The sequence below is a fragment of the Octopus bimaculoides genome, chromosome 18 (assembly GCF_001194135.2).
Source record: "Octopus bimaculoides isolate UCB-OBI-ISO-001 chromosome 18, ASM119413v2, whole genome shotgun sequence".
NCBI lineage: Eukaryota > Metazoa > Mollusca > Cephalopoda > Octopoda > Octopodidae > Octopus > Octopus bimaculoides.
This window is the reverse complement of record NC_068998.1, coordinates 49,656,767-49,660,509: the sequence shown is the minus strand read 5'-3', so window position 1 is coordinate 49,660,509 and position 3,743 is coordinate 49,656,767. Positions and strand designations below refer to the sequence as shown.

Below are 3,743 nucleotides of genomic sequence, written 5' to 3'. Positions count from 1 at the left end.
CTTCTTCTTCTTCTTCTTCTTCTTCTTCTTCTTCTTCTTCTTCTTCTTCTTCTTCTTCTTCTTCTTCTATATATATATATATATATATATAATGACACTCAATTTCCTGCATAATACCTAAAGGGAACTCACCAAATTTTAAACTTTTTTTTTATTTCTTGCTCCATCCCCTTCAATGTTTTAATGCTCTCTCATTTCATTAACCTATCAACTGTAATAAATCATAATGATTTTTAACTTGCCATCAACCTTCCCAATCTGAAATAATTTTCTTTTTACTATAGCAGTGCTTGAGTCAAACGTCACCATTTTATTTGAGTCAATCCGCGTGCGTCAATTATACAATTTTTAACCGTTTCTTTGTTTCGTTTTCCCCTAAAGTTCATTTCTTTTCCCATTATTCTTCCATTTCCTGTTTTCCTTCATCACATCTTTTACTCAGCAGTTCCAACAAATATGGATGTCTTTCATTCTCTTTTGTTTTATTTTCCCACTTTTCCCTTTTTCTGCTTTTCTTCCTTTATTTCTTAACCACTCCTTCCTCTCGATTTTTCTTTCTATCTATATTTCTCTTCTTCCACTGTTTACTTCTATAATTCTTTATTTGCAGCTCTTTTCTTTCCTGCTTTTTTCTACATTCTTTCCTGTCCTTCATTGCAGTTTTATCTCTGCTTCTTCTGCTCATTACACCCGATGCGCATTCATGGCTATTCTTATATGAATAAAATAACTGTCCACCTACACGCTGTGCTTTATCTATTACGGAACACTCAACACCGTAATCACTGCATTCCAAATCTTTTAATACCTGAGGGAAACTTCATGCTTATTTATATGCGTGTGTTAAACATTACAATTGTAGCTCTCAAAAAATCTCGTTGCGTCAAATGTTAGCTTTGAAATCTTATTTTAATTGGATGTAACACAATCCTTCGATATTCTGAGAAGACCGCGATATAAACTTACATATCTTAGTCACAAAAATCCGCGATGTACTCAGTATGCGATAGTGAACTGCGATGTACTGGTGCGCGATAAGTTAACCGCGTGTTACACAAGTGCGCGATTGGTGGGCCACGATATGGCAAGAGATTATTGTAGCTCGTTTTTCCTAATATATATATTTATACCGCGTCAAAGATTCTATACAAACACATGTGTTCTAGTTCAATTCGAAGTTACAGTTGACACTCTGTGTATGTTCTGTCAGTATTATCTAACTCTTGAGGCGTCGCAGCTTCCAAGCCATGAGGGAAATGTGTACTTTTAATATGACATTTGAAATTCTACATCTATCTTACAGTAGCTACAAAGTCTACCACTCCTGTTTTAACGATATAAACGATTTTTGTACTGGATACTTCAAGTTCGTCAATTACCATATGTGTCTGGTAAGATATATTTATCCTTTCATTCGCTGAAATATTTGTGTACTAATGAATGAACTCAATTGTATAAAATATAACTATTTATCAATTTCTATCAAGTACCATTAAAATAAGATAACGACGTTATAAACAAGATGTGTCATTTTTTAAACTTTTACCGGCAGCTTTGTTATAGCAATAGACTGACCAAACGCAACGACATATACTTGTGTCTCGTTAATAGAATATTACTATTAATGTATTACTCGACTTAAGGCATGATGCATTACAACACTAATAACAACGTAATATACAAGTCTGCGTAGTAAATAACTGCATTCGTTAATTTAATCAACGTTTACAATGAGGGTTTTAACGGTACAGTTCATATTCGACATTCTGTGATGAAATTGAAGTTTAACTAATTTGGATCTATTTAATGCAGGGATCTTAATAAAACCAGGCTAAGTTTTCAATTTGTCAATATTCTATTTCCTTGTTTTCAGCATCCGTTAACTGACGCTAGCAACAATGATGCGGTATGTAAACCATTGGAATATTCCTATATTGTATCACACTGAGCTATAACAGTTGTTAGCAGCCCCGGCAAAATGTTTAGCTTCATTACGTCTGTTAGAAATTTCTGATTTCAATTTCTGCCATGGCGTTATTTTAGTAACGATAAAAGAAGTACCAGTCGAGTAATGGGGTCAATGTAACCGACTGCACCATTTCCCTAAACTTGTTTAGATCGATATATCATCAATTTCAATATATACGCACGCATAAACAGAGAGAGAAAGAAAGAGGGAGAGGGAGAGAGAGAGAGAGAAAGAGCGAGAGAGAGAGAAAGAGAGAGACATACATAAAAACACAAAAGATCAATTTTATATATAAAACAAATGTATATTGATATAGGATAACGAAAGTAAACGAGAGGAGTAAGTCGTAATCTACACAAATACTCAATATCACTTTCATGCGCGAACATGATGGTATGATAGAACATTATTGTGGAAACACGGTACTACTATTAGGATGTAACAGAACACTCATAATGTTTCCTGAAACCTACTGCCGTCCCATATTATCTCTTTATGGATATATTATAAGAATGTAATAAAATCATGGTAACAATTAATAAATAGAAATTACAATATCTTTGACTTCCATATTGGCAATATATCATTATCAAGCAATAATAAATTTTGTACAGTATCATCGCTTGATTTACACAAAGCGTCTATTAATGCCAACGTCTGAATGAATATTTTTCTCTTCTTTTACAGACATTGCTTTATTCCATAATCATCAGTGCCGCTGTGATTATTGTATTCTCGCGTATGTAAATAAAAATCATGTTCCCTTATCTCTTGTTATTGCTTTCAATTTTGTAAGATGTTTATAAAATAAGAAGACGAAAATTCAAGTATTGATGTAAAAGACGTTGAGACGGAAAATTCTATGAGCAACAATGTGGTTTGTAATTTAATTTTTTTTTTTTATTATTCAGCAGTAATACATTATTATTACAGCATGCTCAATGCTAGTGTCTACGTTTTAATTGGAATACAAATTCAAATTTACCGCCGCAACGTCAACACAGATTTAACATCTAATTTCGTTTACTATGACATGAATGCAGGCAGTCAAAGCAAACCATTTAACATGCAAATGTATAAAACGGTTTAGTCGTACTGGACATAATATTAAAACTACGCAACGTAAGAAGTACATACATGTGTGTGTGTGTGTGTGTGTGTATAGAAGTAAATGTAAGGAATAAGCAAGTTAGACAGATCAATATATAACGTATATGAAATACATGAAACACAAGACATATATGTTTACATACAAAAAGGTCCGCCTCAGACCGAATACAAATGATATAGAGAATGAAGAGGGTTGAAGAAAAGTATTACGAATCCAACAGGTATTTGTTGAGGTAGTGGTGGCCCAAAATGAGGTTTCTAGTTTGATTCGACCGAGGGATGATACGACCTCCATCTTCAGGAAAGAGATCTTTTATTTAAGGTGTTAAACTACAGAGGTTCTCAAAGGCGGGATGCTTTCTGTTTTCCTATGTGTTCGTTCCGTTGTCTGTAGTTCATTGTTCTAACGTCCTGTACCCTGATATGCATCTATATACACATGTAGATGAAAGTATATGCATATATGTGTGTATACATGCATATATATTTTTTGTATTATTACATCATTGAACGCACACGTCCATTTTGCAAGTAAGACTGTACTTTATTATTCTGACGTGACTCTATCTATCTATCTATCTATCTATCTATCTATCTATCTATCTGTCTTCCTCTATCTTTCTATATATCCCTCTATCTACCTATCTATCTTTCTTCTTACCCA

General features: G+C 33.4%; 1 long non-coding RNA gene across 1 annotated transcript in view; it reads left to right on the top strand.

Annotated features, from left to right (window-relative positions):
• Nucleotides 1-2,736, top strand: part of LOC128249928 (uncharacterized) — an 8,479-nt gene extending 5,743 nt beyond the window's left edge. The window contains exons 2-4 of the long non-coding RNA XR_008266074.1: nucleotides 1,304-1,391; nucleotides 1,874-1,906; nucleotides 2,657-2,736. This is a non-coding gene — a long non-coding RNA (uncharacterized LOC128249928). The remainder of the gene's footprint in view (nucleotides 1-1,303; nucleotides 1,392-1,873; nucleotides 1,907-2,656) is intronic.
• Nucleotides 2,737-3,743: the final 1,007 nt, after the last annotated feature.